The sequence below is a fragment of the Salmo salar genome, chromosome 16 (assembly GCF_965601325.2).
Source record: "Salmo salar chromosome 16, fSalSal1, whole genome shotgun sequence".
Lineage (NCBI taxonomy): Eukaryota > Metazoa > Chordata > Actinopteri > Salmoniformes > Salmonidae > Salmo > Salmo salar.
In genome coordinates, this window is record NC_138306.1 from 26930907 (window position 1) to 26948408 (window position 17502).

The 17502-nt window shown below is 42.8% G+C and overlaps 1 pseudogene; it reads left to right on the plus strand.

Moving 5' to 3' along the window:
- The first annotated feature begins 460 nt into the window (after window positions 1–460).
- Window positions 461–1437, plus strand: LOC145861179 (uncharacterized; annotated as a pseudogene).
- The last annotated feature ends 16065 nt before the right edge of the window (window positions 1438–17502 follow it).

The window sequence follows — 17502 nt, forward strand, 5'->3', positions numbered from 1 at the left end:
ATAACCTTTACAACTCGTGACCTTGCGACTACAGTATAAGGTTATAGAGAGAGCTGCAGTCGGCAATTTCAGGCATTCTAATCATTTTCACAATTTCACTGTATTTCAACCTCTGTGGGAAAAAAAATATATATATATAACACAGAAAACCTTACTTTGCTACCTGACAACTTTACGGTTTTTACTTTTTAATTACCGTTTATATTTTTAGTTTTTCCCTCACTCAACTTTTTTTCATTCAACTTTTTCACTCCGGACGCTTTATCTGGACATGGTTCGTCAAGACCTCCAACAGCTGAAGCTAAGTAGTAACATTAACATGATGCCTTCTAATTGCAGTCGCTGTACTCATAATATACAGGAGAATGATCGCCTTACGGTGAGGATAGCTGTGCTGCAAGCCCAGCTTCAGACGCAATCGTTAGGCAAGGGTAATTTCAGTGTAGGAAAGGATGAAACCATGTCTGTGCCACCAGTAAGTACAGATAGTAGTATAAATCCCCTCGCACAGTCCCCGCAGCCGGACAACTTTCTCATGGCTTCTGGAGGGAAATGCTGTAGGAATGCTCAACCGGTGTCGCTCATTCAGCCGACAGAAACTTTTTCAACCGGTTCTCCCCATTAAGCAGCGAGTCTGAGTCAGAGGCCGAGCCTTGTCTGGTCTCTACTCCTCCCGTTACGGGGTCTGAGACACCGAAGGCTCCCACCATTAGCTCTGACAAATTGAAAACCCTAGTCATTGGCGACTCCATTACCCGTAGTATTAGACTTAAAACGAATCATCCAGCGATCATACACTGTTTACCAGGGGGCAGGGCTACCAATGTTAAGGCTAATCTGAAGATGGTGCTGGCTAAAGCTAAAACTGGCGAGTGTAGAGAGTATAGGGATATTGTTATCCATGTCGGCACCAATGATGTTAGGAGAAAACAGTCTGAGGTCACCAAGTGCAACATAGCTTCAGCGTGTAAATCAGCTAGAAAGATGTGTCGGCATCGAGTAATTGTCTCTGGCCCCCTCCCAGTTAGGGGGAGTGATGAGCTCTACAGCAGAGTCTCACAACTCAATCGCTAGTTGAAAACTGTTTTCTGCCCCTCCCAAAAGATAGAATTTGTAGATAATTGGCCCTCTTTCTGGGACTCACCCACAAACAGGACCAAGCCTGGCCTGTTGAGGAGTGACGGACTCCATCCTAGCTGGAGGGGTGCTCTCATCTTATCTACGAACATAGACAGGGCTCTAACTCCCTTAGCTCCACAATGAAATAGGGTGCAGGCCAGGCAGCAGGCTGTTAGCCAGCCTGCAAGCTTAGTGGAGTCTGCCACTAGCACAGTCAGTGTAGTCAGCTCAGCTATCCCCATTGAGACCGTGTCTGTGCCTCGACCTAGGTTGGGCAAAACTAAACATGGCGGTGTTCGCCTTAGCAATCTCACTAGAATAAAGACCTCCTACATTCCTGCCATTATTGAAAGAAATCGTGATACCTCACATCTCAAAATAGGGCTACTTAATGTTAGATCCCTCACTTCCAAGGCAGTTATAGTCAATGAACTAATCATTGATCATAATCTTGATGTCATTGGCCTGACTGAAACATGGCTTAAGCCTGATGAATTTACTGTGTTAAATGAGGCCTTACCTCCTGGTTACACTAGTGACCATATCCCACGCGCATCCCGCAAAGGCGGAGGTGTTGCTAACATTTACGATAGCAAATTTCAATTGACAAAAAACCTCGAAATTTGTCTTTTGAGCTTCTAGTCATGAAATCTATGCATGCTACTCAATCACTTTTTATAGCTACTGTTTACAGGCCTCCTGGGCCATATACAGGGTTCCCCACTGAGTTCCCTGAATTCCTATCGGACCTGGTAGTCATAGCAGATAATATTCTAATTTTTGGATACTTTAATATTCACATGGAAAAGTCCACAGACCCACTCCAAAAGGTTTTCGGAGCCATCATCGACTCAGTGGGTTTTGTCCAACATGTCTCCGGACCTACTCACTGCCACAGTCATACTCTGCACCTAGTTTTGTCCCATGGAATAAATGTTGTGGATCTTAATGTTTTTCCTCATAATCCTGGACTATCGGACCACCATTTTATTACGTTTGCAATCGCAACAAATAATCTGCTCAGAACAACCAAGGAGCATCAAAAGTCATGCTATACATTCTCAGACAACCCAAAGATTCATTGATGCCCTTCGAGACTCCCTCTGCCTACTCAAGGACGTCAGAAGACAAAAATCAGTTAACCACCTAACTGAGGAACTCAATTTAACCTTGTGCAATACCCTAGATGCAGTTGCACCCCTAAAAACTAAAAACATTTGTCATAAGGAACTAGCTCCCTGCTATACAGAAAATACCCGAGCTCTGACGCAAGCTTTGAGAAAATTGGAACAGAAATGGCACCACACCAAACTGGAAGTCTTACGACTAGCTTGGAAAGACAGTACCGTGGAGTATCGAAGAGCCCTCACTGCTGCTCGATCATCCTATTTTCCCAACCTAATTGAGGAAAATAAGAACAATCCAAAATGTATTTTTGATACTGTCGCAAAGCTAACTAAAAAGCAGCATTCCCCAAGAGAGGATGGCTTTCACTTCAGCAGTAATAAATTCATGAACTTCTTTGAGGAAAAGATCATGATCATTAGAAAGCTTTAATTATAGACTCTTTAAATCTGCGTATTCCTCCAATGCTCAGTTGTCCTGAGTCTGCACAACTCTGCCAGGACCTAGGATCAAGGGAGACACTCAAGTGTTTTAGAACTGTATCTCTTGACACAATGATGAAAATAATCATGGCCTCTAAACCTTCAAGCTGCATACTGGACCCTATTCCAACTAAACTACTGAAAGTGCTGCTTCCTGTGCTTGGCCCTCCTATTTGAACATAATAAACGGCTCTCTATCTACCGGATGTGTACCAAACTCACTAAAAGAGGCAGTAATAAAGCCTCTCTTGAAAAAGCCAAACCTTGACCCAGAAAATATAAAAAACTATCGGCCTATTTCGAATCTCCCATTCCTCTCAAAAATGTTAGAAAAAGCTGTTGCACAGCAACTCACTGCCTTCCTGAATACAAACAATGTATAGGAAATGCTTCAGTCTGGTTTTAGACCCCATCATAGCACTGAGACTGCACTTGTGACGGTGGTAAATGACCTTTTAATGGCGTCAGACCGAGGCTCTGCATCTGTCCTTGTGCTCCTAGACCTTAGTGCTGCTTTTGATACAATTGATCACCACATTCTTTTGGAGAGATTGGAAACCCAAATTGGTCTAAACGGACAAGTTCTGGCCTGGTTTAGATCTTATCTGTCGGAAAGATATCAGTTTGTCTCTGTGAATGGTTTGTCCTCTGACAAATCAACTGTAAATTTCGGTGTTCCTCAAGGTTCCGTTTTAGGACCACTATTGTTTTCACTATATATTTTACCTCTTGCGGATGTCATTCGAAAACATAATGTTAACTTTCACTGCTATGCGGATGAAACATGGTGAAGCCCCAAAATTGCCCTCACTGGATGCCTGTGTTTCAGACATAAGGAAGTGGATGGCTGCAAACGTTCTACTTTTAAACTCGGACAAAACAGAGATGCTTGTTCTAGGTCCCAAGAAACAAAGAGATCTTCTGTTGAATCTGACAATTAATCTTGATGGTTATACAGTCCTCTCAAATAAAACTGTAAAAGGACTTCGGCGTTACTCTGGACCCTGATCTGTCTTTTGACGAACATATCAAGACTGTTTCAAGGACAGCTTTTTTCCATTTACGTAACATTGCAAAAATCTGTCAGAAAAATTAACCCATGCTTTTGTTACTTCTAGGTTAACTACTGCAGTGCTCTACTTTCCCGCTACCTGGATAAAGCACTAAAGAAACTTCAGTTAGTGCTAAATACTGCTGCTAGAATCCTGACTAGAACCAAAAAATGTGATCCTATTACTCCAGTGCTAGCCTCCCTACACTGGCTTCCTGTTAAGGGTTTTACTGCTAACCTACAAAGCATGACATGGGCTTGCTCCTACCTATCTTTCCGATTTGGTCCTGCCGTACATACCTACACGTACGCTATGGTCACAAGACACAGGCCTCCTAATTGTCCCTAGAATTTCTAAGCAAACAGCTGAAGACAGGGCTTTCTCTAGAGCTCCATTTTTATGGAGTCTTTATTTAAGACTCATCTCTTCAGTAGGTCCTATGATTGAGTGTAGTCTGGCCCAGGAGTGTGAAGGTGAACGGAAAGGCACTGGAGCAACGAACCGCCCTTGCTGTCTCTGCCTAGCCGGTTCCCCTCTCTCCACTGGGATTCTCTGCCTCTAACCCTATTACAGGGGTCGAGTCACTGGCTTACTGGTGCTCTTCAATGCTGTCCTGAGGAGGGGTGTGTCACTTGAGTGGGTTGAGTCACTGACGTGGTCTTCCTGTCTGGGTTGGCGCCCCCCCTTGGGTTGTGCCGTGGCAGAGATCTTTGTGGGCTATACTCGGCCTTGTCTCAGGATGGTAAGTTGGTGGTTGAAGTTATCCCTCTGGTGGTGTGGGGGCTGTGCTTTGGCAAAGTGGGTGGGGTTATATCCTGCCTGTTTGGCCCTGTCCGGGTGTATCATCAGATGGGGCCACAGTGTCTCCTGACCCCTCCTGTCTGCAGTAGTTTATGTGTCGGGGGCTAGGGTCAGTCTGTTATATCTGGAGTATTTCTCCTGTCTTATCCGGTGTCCTGTGTGAATTTAAGTATGCTCTCTCTAATTCTCTCTTTCTCTCTCTCGGAGGACCTGAGCCCTAGGACCATGCCTCAGGACTACCTGGCATGATGACTCCTTGTTGTCCCCAGTCCACCTGGCCATGCTGCTGCTCCAGTTTCAACTGTTCTGCTTGTGGATATGGAACCCTGACCTGTTCACTGTGATTACTATTATTTGACCATGCTGGCCATTTATGAACATTTGAACATCTTGGTCATGTTCTGTTATAATCTCCACCCGGCACAGCCAGAAGAGGACAGGCCACCCCTCATAGCCTGGTTCCTCTCTAGGTTTCTTCCTAGGTTTTGGCCTTTCTAGGGAGTTTTTCCTAGGCACCGTGTTTCTACACCTGCATTGCTTGCTGTTTGGGGTTTTAGGGTGGGTTTCTGTACAGCACTTTGATATATCAGCTGATGTAAGAAGGGCTATATAAATACATTTGATTTGATATATGCACAAAACATAGTTCTGAGTTATTGGGAATCAACATTTTCACATCCCACATCTCAGAACTGTTTTGTAGTGAATTATTCTTTAATAACCCATTAAGGTCCCCACCTTAAAGTACCTTAAGTGCAGGGTATCAAAATCCTGAGACATTTGTAAATCATATATTTTTAGGGGGTGCAATCGCAGATAGAACCTTATAGTTCTGAAATGTCAATCTGGGTTTAGTAATAAGGTTCAATCTGAGATTGCACCACCTTAAAAAATATATATTTGATGATGTGATATGAAAAAATGACAGGTATTCTCTTTCTTGAATCATTTAATGTCTTTACCTTCTATTGAAATTTTAATAATTTCAACATTCTGTGCCAGATAGAACCTCAGAAATTTCAATCTGGGTTCAGTAATAAGGTTCTATCTGCACAGAATGTTGAAATTATTTCAATTTCAATCGAAAAGTAAAGACATCGAATGATTCAATAAAGAGAATACCTGTCATTGTTTCGTATCACATCATCAAATATATTAATTCATGTTCATCACACATTTGTTAAAACAATAGTTAAATAAAATATGTACTATATCCTATGGAGAACTAGCAACATTGAATGCTTAGCTCTGGATGAATAAACTGATATATTTATCTGGTCTCTGACACCTAAAGTCAGTAAAATACTTGCTAATTATCAATAAAATGTGGTAAGTCTGTAATTTAGTAAAATAGCCCTTTCATGGAGGTTTCTGTATTGATATAGAACAAGACAATAACAGCAATGCATCTCATCTCATGATCTAAGGCACCTGTATTTATTTGTTTTTACCATAAATGGCAAGATGGCGCTAACAGACATGGCAGCTCTGCTTCTAGCTCCTAAGCAACTGCAGTATTTCGTTTTTTGTGTGTTAGGTAGGAAACAAGGTAGGAAACAACACCTCCACTTCGCTGATCCTCAACACAGGGGCCCCACAGGGGTGCATGCTCAGTCCATCCTGTACTCCCTATTCACCCATGACTGCGTGGCCACGCACACCTCTGGATGATACAACAGTAGTCGGCCTGATTACCAACAATGACGAGACAACCTACAGGGAGGAGGTGAGGGCCCTGGCGGAGTGGTGCTAGGAAAATAACTTCTCCCCCAATGTCAACAAAACGAAGGAGCTGATTGTGTACTTCAGGAAACAGCAGAGAGCGCACGCCCCTATCCACATTGACGAACCGCTGTGGAGAAGGTGGGAAGCTTCAAGTTCCTCGGCGTACACATCACTGACAATCTGAAATGGTCCACCCACACAGACAGTGTGGGGAAGAAGGTGCAACAGCGCATCTTCAAACTCAAGAAGCTGAAGAAATTTGGCTTGGCCCTTAAGACCCTCACACACTTTTACAAATGCACAATTGAGAGCATCCTGTTGGGCTGTATCACCACCTGGTATGGCAACTGCGCCGCCCACAACTGCAAGGCTCTCCAGAGGGTGGTGCGGTCTGCCCAATGCATCACCGGGGGCACAATCAATGCCTGTCCTCCAGGACACCTACAGCACCCTATGTCACTGGAAGGCAAAAAAGATCATCAAGGACATCAACCACTCGAGCCACGGCCTGTTCAACCCGCTATCATCCAGAAGGCGAGGTCAGTAGAGGTGCATCAAAGCTGGGACCGAGAGACTGAAAAACAACTTCTATCTCAAGGCCATCAGACTGTTAAATAGTCATCACTAGCCGGCATCCACCTGGTTATCTAACCCTGCACCTTAGAGGCTGCTGCCCTATATACATAGACCTGGAATCACTGGCCACTTTAATGATGGAACACTAGTCACTTTAATAATGTTTATATACTGCTTTACTCATCTCGTATGTATATACTGTATTCTATTTTACTGTATTTTAGTCAATGCCACTCCGACATTGATCGCCCTAATATTTATATATTTCTTAATTCCATTCTTTTACTTTTAGATATGTGTGTATTGTTGTGAATTGTTAGATACTACTGCACTGCTGCAGCTAGCATTTCACTACACCCGCAATAATTTCTGATACGAATGTGTATGTGACCAATAAAATTTGATTTGATTTGAAGAACTTAAGTTATGGCCATTCTTCTTAAAAAGTGGAAAAATGTCAAAAGAGGATCAGAACCTATAATATGAATAATCAAGGACTTGGGACTATGAGGTTCTTGAGATAATTAGAATTTTTCAAGTTCATATCTCAGAACTCTTTTGTGATGTCTTCCTCTTTCATGACTCAATAAATATATCAACATACATACAATTATGTTTTGTTGACAACCCACCATTGTGTGATTGGATTGCAGTTATAATCTTATAGCATCATGTTGAAAGTGTTTGCGCAGATAACATTTTCAATTATTATTATTTGCATTTTAGATTGAGCAACTCTATGTGAATAACTTCTTTTTGACCAAAATGTCTGATAGAACCTTATAGTCCAAATGTCTTGAACTGCTGGATATGCTCCAGTTAATGTGTTCTACAGGTAATTACTCCTGTATGGACTTACGGGTGCCAGCATCTGTAAGACCTCTTAACATAAGCGGGTCCTTTATACCCACACGTCTTCAGTAGGATTGTTGTTATTTCAAATAAAGTTTTCAACTAGGTTTAAGACAGACACCATTGTCTGACCAGTTTATAGTAGGGTCTAGCATATCTTTGACTATGGGACTGTTTGATCGTTTTTTTCTTTCTTGTGTTTTCTTTAAGTCTGTAAAACTCCAGTCATTGTTTTTCTCTGTGTTTGTCTGGCGACTAGGGCTCTGATCAGTAATTAGTGGACAGACTGACGCAGAAAACCACTCCAACAATTATATCAAACATCCAATCTGGCTGTGTGAGTAGAGCTCTGAAAAATCATCTGGTTTTCACTCACAATTATAGTAAATGTGCTGTTTATGCCAAGTGGAAAACTATTTGTCAAAATGGAACACATTTTTTGGGGACATGCATACATTGTACGTTTTTATGTCAGTTTGAGGTTCTGTTCTGTTTTTAAAATCAGTAGGTAGCCACAATAGAATGTTGTTTCTCTGTCTAGCATAACAACATTTTACAGACAGAATGACTATGCAAGTTAAACACAAGATGGAGCTCCATCTCCCTGTGTATTTTCTGCTGTTACTTGAACTGCACAGTGTTCTGTGTACTGTTTTTTTAATGGCTATTTCATTCTAATTACATTTTAGCACCAGATTTTAGTTAGCACACCTGTCTCTTTCCTGCTCTTACCCATCTGGTTGGTAGCAGAGCCCAGTAAACTGTTCCGGTAGCAGAGCCCAGTAAACTGTTCCAGTAGCAGAGCCCAGTAAACTGTTCCAGTAGCAGAGCCCAGTAAACTGTTCCGGTAGCAGAGCCCAGTAAACTGTTCCAGTAGCAGAGCCCAGTAAACTGTTCCGGTAGCAGAGCCCAGTAAACTGTTCCGGTAGCAGAGCCCAGTAAACTGTTCCGGTAGCAGAGCCCAGTAAACAGTTCCAGTAGCAGAGCCCAGTAAACTGTTCCAGTAGCAGAGCCCAGTAAACTGTTCCGGTAGCAGAGCCCAGTAAACTGTTCCGGTAGCAGAGCCCAGTAAACTGTTCCGGTAGCAGAGCCCAGTAAACTGTTCCGGTAGCAGAGCCCAGTAAACTGTTCCAGTAGCAGAGCCCAGTAAACTGTTCCAGTAGAAGAGCCCAGTAAACTGTTCCAGTAGCAGAGCCCAGTAAACTGTTCCAGTAGCAGCAGCCAAACAGAATACCAAAAAATAGAGCAGATGACTTGGGGAAGCCAGCCAGATGCTACTTTACATGGGGCTAGGGTCCTAGTGTATAAGCCCAATGATATCACCTTCTCTGAGAGTAAAAACAAGCATACATAAAAAAAATACTGCAGTTTACTATAGAATTGTAGTATCCCTCGCTCCTGTGTAGTACTTTCTATAGAATGTTGCAGTATACTGTAGTTTACTATAGTAAATACTACAGTATTATCTACAAAAAACACGACTAAATACTACAGAAATGTCAGCAAAAACACTACATTGTTTAACTATAGTAAATACTAAAGTATTTAATATGTGTATATACCCTGCACATTCCCCCATATCCCAATTTGTGCCACCCATGAGCAACCTACATGCCATGTGAGAAACCTACATGCCAAGTATTCACCATATATTGTGCTCCCTAATGTTATAGAAAAAAAACAGAAGCTCTGAGCTCTCCATTCAGAACCCATTACTACCTACCTATCTACCTACCTACAGGTTATGGAACATTTTTGTTTTTAGAATTTTTTTAAGTCGGTGTCCTCAAGGAGAAAGACCCCCACATTTATGTCAAAGATAATAATACAAAAACACTTTAGTAATTACTACAGTAATGTCCCCAAAACACTACAGTAAACACTATAGTATACTACAGTCCACAAAGAAACTACAGTAAATACTACAGTATACCGTACTGCAGTCTGCAAAAACACTACAGTAAATACTATAGTATAATACATTTTGCAAAAACACAACAGTGATTATACAGTACTACTCTTTTTTTACTAAAGCATGTATACTATAGTAAACTGTACATTCTACGGTATACTACAATGAACTCTACAGTAAAGTCCAAATAAAGAGTATTCCTACCATAGTGTACACTATGTCGGAGGCTGTCTGTCTACCTCCTCTCTTCTCGCTTTCACTTCTATCACTCTCCTCTTATTTCTTCCTGCAACCCCCCCCCCCCCCTCTCTCTCTCACACCCTTCTATCTTAATCTTTGTGTGCTCATAGAAAAGGTCAGACAAATGAAAGTGAGATAGAATAGAGAATTTGAAAGTGTGAAATTGGGTAAAGGAGACCAAACCTCATCTGTCATTTTAGCACTCTGTCCAGCCCTAGTGGTTTACTGCCAATGTTAGAGCATACTAATACACTGTCACTGCTACTACCAGGGCTAAAAAACAACATCACTGCTACTGCCAAGGCTAAAACACAACATCACTGCTACTGCCAAGGCTAAAACACAACATCACTGCTACTGCCAAGGCTAAAACACAACATCACTGCTACTGCCAAGGCTAAAACACAACATCACTGCTACTGCCAAGGCTAAAACACAACATCACTGCTACTGCCAAGGCTAAAACACAACATCACTGCTACTGCCAAGGCTAAAACACAACATCACTGGTACTGCCAAGGCTAAAACACAACATCACTGGTACTGCCAAGGCTAAAAAAACAACATCACTGCTACTGCCAAGGCTAAAAAAACAACATCACTGCTACTGCCAAGGCTAAAACACAACATCACTGCTACTGCCAAGGCTAAAAAAACAACATCACTGCTACTGCCAAGGCAAAAACACAACATCACTGCTACTGCCAAGGCTAAAACACAACATCACTGCTGCTGCCAAGGCTAAAACACAACATCACTGCTGCTGCCAAGGCTAAAACACAACATCACTGCTGCTGCCAAGGCTAAAACACAACATCACTGCTACTGCCAAGGCTAAACCACAACATCACTGTTAGTGCTAATACTCAAATAGGCTACTCTCCTCCTCTCTCCTCTACCCGGACTAGTGATGTGCTGACACTCTGAGCACACTGCCACCTCAGGGGGTTCAAAATAACAGAGTATGCAGCCCGCCTATTTGGAGAGCATTAGGATTGCTCTAGTCTGAGGCATTACTCTTGATCAAGTCAATACACTGGTCTGCAGAATTTGATTTTCCAGAAAATCACTTCAGTTCTGTCACTCAAGGAGAACAGACAGGGCAGAGATATAACCCTACAAGTCTTTGATGAGCGACAGATCAGAAAGAAAGATAGTACCATTGCCACATGTAAGGCCTATGTGAAATAACGGCAAAGTGTAGTTTTAGTAATGTGATGAATGTGCTGAGGGGTCCTTTCCCAGGTGGATAAACGACAGACATGTTGAGGTTCATGGGAGGGTGTGTGAGAAAGTAGGCACTACATCCTAACTTTTCTAACCTTTGGTTGCAAGTAAACCTTATGACTATGCATATGGACTATGCATGGAATCTGAAGTCAACTGCAGCTGGCATCTGCATTTGTAGTGGTCCACCAAAGGGTTTAGGAATATAGATGAAGACCTCTGGGTCAATAGGTAGTCGGTGATCAGGCCAACCCCCATTGTGCGCATCCACGCAGTCGTGGGTGAACAGCGAGTGCAGGAGGAGACTAAGCACACACCCTTGATGGGCTCCCGTGTTGAGGGTCAGCATGGCGGATGTGTTGTTGTCTACCCTCACCATCTGGTAGCGGCCTTCAGAGGTCCAGGATCCAGTTTCAGAGGGAGGTGTTCATTCCCAGGGTCCTGAGCTTAGCCTTCAGCACTATGGTGTTGAATGCTAAGATATAGTCAATGAACAGCATTCTCACGAAGGTTTTCCTCTTGTCCAGGAAGGAGAGGGCAAGTTGAGGAGTGCAATAGAGATTGCATCATCTGTGGATCTGTAGGGGTGGTATGCAAATTGGAGTGGGTCCTGGGTGTCTGGGAGGATGGTGTTGATGTGTGCAATGACCAGCCTTTCATGGCTACTGATGTGAGTGCTACGGGAAGATAGTCATTTAGACAGGTTACCTTGGCATTCTTGGGCACAGGGACTATGGTGGTTTTCTTGAAACATGTACAGTGGCAAGAAAAAGTATGTGAACCCATTGGAATTACCTGGATTTCTGCATAAATTGGTCATCAAATTTGATCTGATCTTCATCTAAGTCACAACAATAGACAAACACATTGTGCTTAAACTAATAACACACAAATTATTGTATTGTTCTTGTCTATATTGAATACATAATTTAAACATTCCCAGTGTAGGTTGGAAAAAATATGTGAACCCCTGGGTTAATGACTTTTCCAAAAGCTAATTGGAGTCAGGAGTCAGCTAACCTGGAGTCCAATCAATGACACAAGATGTTGGTTTGCCCTATAAAAACACTCACAAAATTTGAGTTTGCTATTCACAAGAAGCATTGCCTGATGTGAACCATGCCTCGAACAAAAGAGATCTCAAAAGACCTAAGATTAAGAATTGTTGACTTGCATTAAGCTGGAAAAGGGTTACAAAAGTATCTCTAAAAGCCTTGATGTTCATCAGTCCACGGTAAGACAAATTGTCATCCCAAATGTATAGTATGGTGGAGGGAGCATCATGGTTTGGGGCTGCTTTGATGCCTCAGGGCCTGGACAGCTTGCTATCATTGATGGAAAAATTGAAGCTAAACAGAAGTTGAGTGATGCAACAGGACAACAACCCAAAAACAAAGAAGTAAATCAACAACAGAATGGCTTCAACAGAAGAAAATACGCCTTCTGGAGTGGCCCAGTCAGAGTCCTGACCTCAACACGATTTAAAATACTGTGGCATGACCTCGAGAGCAGTTCACACCAGACATCTTAAGAATAGTGTTGAACTGAAACAGTTTTGATAAGATGAATGGTCCAACATTCCTCCTGAACGTTGCGCAGGTCTGATCCACAACTACAGAAAACATTTGGTTGAGTTTATTGCTACCAAAGGAGGGTCAACCAGTTATTAAATGCAAAGGTTCACATACTTTTTCCACCCTACACTGTGAATGTGTACATGGTATGTTCAATAAAGACATGAAAACGTGTAATTGTTTGTGCGTTATTAGTTTAAGCAGACTGTGTTTGTCTATTGTTGTGACTTAGATGAAGATCAGCTAAAATTATATGACTCATTTATGCAGAAATCCAGGTAATTCCAAAGGGTTCACATACTTTTTCTTGCAGACTGGGTCAGGGAGAGGTTGAAAATGTCAGTGAAGACACTTGCCAGCTGTGTGTACCTGTGTGTCTATGTGTGTTTGTGTGTGTGTGTGTGCCCTCCAGTAGAACCCTATTCCCCTGAGTGAGAAATAACCCAGTGTCTTCCCACGGTAGCATGTGATAAATGACTGTATCTCTGTACCATTTCGCCTCTGCCCCTCAGTCGCTGTAAAGGAGAGGAAGGAGAGAGAGGAGGAGGACTGTATTGGATAGGTCATAGTGACATGAGTATTTTCAATTTCTATTATTTTTCTTATATTTGGACATTGGGAATTGATTTAGTGATTTCTTACTAAAGTGACTTTCTTATGGAGAGGCATATTTCATTGTGAAAGGGGAAGTGTATCTCTCTCATTCTGTCTGTCGTGTAAGGTCCTCTGGATATAGCAGTCCTTTATGAGAGTTGTGGTGGTCCCTGGTGGTGAGGAACATGAGGATAGTTGTAAGTGATCCATGATGACAAAGGTCCGCTCTGCCAGAGGGGGGCAGTCACGTACCACAAGACAGACAGTGACGTTTCAAAGCAAAGGCATGTCAGCTATGTCTAATCATAATATCATTAACCTGCAGAGATTTCTGTTTGTTTTTTTGCTTTTATCATAGGACGAGATGTTGAATCATCGAGCATGAATAATACTTTCAGTGCCTGTAATTTATAATACTTATTAAATACTGGTGGTAAATGGGCTGTGTGCTGTTAGCTAGGTCTATAGCTTTAGTGTATGGAATATCATTGTGTGTTTATTTACAATTTAAAATACTGCAATTGTATTACAACTATTGGCTCATGCAAACAAAAGAGAAAATCTGTAACGACACCCTCGACAACCAAATGTCTCACCTCAATGTGTTGATGTTTTAAATAGATTAATATGACCAAGGCCACCGTGGATTTTAGTTTTTAAAGGGGACATCTGCAGTTCAAACAACAACGAAGCGGTAACCACAGTTTTAATAGAAATCTGAGGGCTGGGGGTGGAGACATTCAAATTCATAGACAGAACTATGGATGCAAGGACTCAACAACCATGAGATTAATTATTATTATTATTATTTAACAAAGGCCGATATTCAATTAGATCAATTAGATCGCGGAATTGGAAAATGCGCTATTTAAAGGTAATTCCTATTGAGCTGACATTTACAACATTTACAGTGAGTGTTGTCACCGCGAACACAGGAACCTTGACTTTAAAACGTGTATTGCGGACAAAGCCAATCAGATTGAATCCCACTCCAAGTTTTGAGGCTATACAATATTTGTTTACAATTACATTATTTACAAACGATTGAGTAAAACAAGCTTATTTTGGGTTATGATGTGGTACAACAGTTAACCTGTTATGGATAGGTGGCAGTATTTTCACGGCCGGATAAAAAACGTACCCGATTTAATCTGGTTATTACTCCTGCCCAGAAACTAGAATATGCATATAATTAGTCGCTTTGGATAGAAAACACTCAAAAGTTTCTAAAACTGTTTGAATGGTGTCTGTGAGTATAACAGAACTCAAATGGCAGGCCAAAACCTGAGAAGATTCTGTACAGGAAGTACCCTGTCTGACCATTTCTTGGCCTTCTTTGTCATCTCTATCCAAAACAAAGGATCTCTGCTGTAACGTGACACTTTCTAAGGCTCCCATAGGCTCTCAGAAGGCGCCAGAACGTTGAATGATGACTCTGCAGTTAGTGGCTGAAAAACAGTAGCGCATTTGGTAAGTGGTCGATCTGAGAACAATGAGACGGGCACACGCGTGCACATGAAGAGTCCATTTTAGATTTTGAGTCTTTGAACGGAAAGGACATCTCCCGGTCGGAATATTATCGCTTTTTTACAAGAAAAATCGCATAAAAATTGATTTTAAACAGCGTTTGACATGCTTCGAAGTACGGTAATGGAATATTTTGAATTTTTTTGTCCCGATACGCGTCCGCGCGTCACCCTTCGTTACCCTTTGGATAGTGTCTTGAACACACGAACAAAACGCCGCTATTTGGATATAACTATGGATTATTTGGAACCAAACCAACATTTGTTGTTGAAGTAGAAGTCCTGGGAGTGCATTCTGACGAAGAACAGCAAAGGTAATCCAATTTTTCTTCTAGTAAATCTGAGTTTGGTGAGTACCAAACTTGGTGGGTGTCAAATTAGCTAGCCCGTGATGGCGAGCTATCTACTCAGAATATTGCAAAATGTGCTTTCACCGAAAAGCTATTTTAAAATCGGACACCGCGATTGCATAAAGGAGTTCTGTATCTATAATTCTTAAAATAATTGTTATGTTTATCGTGAGTAATTTAGTAAATTTCCCTGTGAGTGTTCGTGGGAATGCTAGTTCTGAACGTCACATGCTAATGTAAAAAGCTGGTTTTTGATATAAATATGTACTTGATTGAACAAAACATGCATGTATTGTATAACATAATGTCCTAGGAGTGTCATCTGATGAAGATCATCAAAGGTTAGTGCTGCATTTAGCTGTGGTTTTGGTTTTTGTGACATTATATGCTAGCTTGAAAAATGGGTGTCTGATTATTTCTGCCTGGGTACTCTGCTGACATAATCTAATGTTTTGCTTTCGTTGTAAAGCCTTTTTGAAATCGGACAGTGTGGTTAGATAAAGGAGAGTCTTGTCTTTAAAATGGTGTAAAATAGTCATATGTTTGAAAAATTGAAGTTTTCGGATTTTCGAGGAGTTTGTATTTCGCGCCACGCCCAATCATTGGATATTGGAGTGGTGTTCCGCTAGCGTAACGTCTAGATGTAAGAGGTTAAACTAAGCTCATTAGGCATTTAGAAGTTATATTATTCTAGAACCAATGGGTATATACTGTATCATTCATTTAATGTGCAACAATTTATGTACCAATTGCAGAGTGCCCATGACTTAGTAGCATTGTGGTAGTGTGGTAGAGTAACAGTCTCAGATTGTCACGTCCTGACCATAGTAAGATGTTATTTTCTATGGTAGAGTAGGTCAGGACGTGACAGGGGGTGTTTTTCTATGTTTTGTATATCAATGTTTAGGTTATAGTTTTTCTCTATGTTGTTGTTTTTTGGGATGATCTCCAATTAGAGGCAGCTGGTCCTTGTTGTCTCTAATTGGAGATCATACTTAAGTAGGGTTTTTTTCCACCTGTGTTTGTGGGTAGTTGTCTTCTGTTTAGTTTTATGTACCTGACAGAACTGTGTGCTTCTGTTTTCTCTTTGTTATTTTTTCTTTAGTGTTCTGAGTTATAATAAATAATCATCATAAGCAATCAACACGCTGCGCTTTGGTCACCTCTCTACGACAGCCGTTACAGAACTACCCACCACAACTGGATCAAGCAGCGTGCCCGGGAGGAGATGGATACCTGGTCTCTGGAGGAGTGGCGAGAGAGGATAGACTGGACTTGGGGGCAAGTATTGGACAGATACAGAAGCCTGCCGGGGAAGCACGAGAGGCAGCCCCAAAAAAATGTTGGGGGGGGGCACACGGGGAGATTGGCAGAGTCAGGTTGGAGACCTGAGCCAACTCCCCGTGCTTACCGTGGGGGGCGAGTGATCGAGCAAGCACCGTGTTATGCGGGGATGCGCACTGTGTCGCTAGTGCGCAGCTACAGCCCACTGCGCTCGGTGCAAGCTTCTCACAGTTGTCGTGCTAGAGTTAGCATTCATCCAGGAAGGATTGTGCCTGCTCAGTGTTCCTGGTCTCCGGTGCGTCTCTTCGGCCCAGGTTATCCTGCGCCAGCTCTACGCACGGTACCCCCAGTTCGCCAGCACAAACCTGTGACCTGTTACAACGCCCCGCGCTTGCCGGGCTACGGGGGTTATCCAGCCAGGACGGCTTGTGCCAGCCATAAGTTCCAGACCTCCAGTGCGCCTCCATGGCCCAGTATACCCTGTGCCTGCTCTGTGCACCCGGCCTCCAGCGACGTTCCCTAGTCCAGAACTCTCAGCGACGTTTCCCAGTCCGGAGCCTCCAGCGACGTTCCCTAGTCCAGTGAGACCTATTCCAGCTCCACGAAAGAAGCCTCCAGTGATGATCTATGGTCCGACGCCTCCAGTGATGATCCATGGCACGAAGCCTCCAGTGATGATCCATGGCCCGGAGCCTGTAGGGATAATCCATGGCCCGGAGCCTGTAGGGATGATCCATGGCCCGGAGCCTGTAGGGATGATCCATGGCACAGGAGCCTGTAGGGATGATCCATGGCCCGGAGCCTGTAGGGATAATCCATGGCAAGGTGCCTGTTGGGATGATCCATGGCCCAGAGCCTGTAGGGATGATCCATGGCCCGGAGCCTGTAGGGATGATCCATGGCCCGAAGCCTGTAGGGATGACCCATGGCCCGAAGGCTGTAGGGATGATCCATGGCCCGGAGCCTGTAGAGATGATCCATGGCACGAAGCCTCCAGTGATGATCCATGGCACAGAGCCTCCAGTGATGATCCAGGGCACGGAACCTGCAACAACGGTCCCCG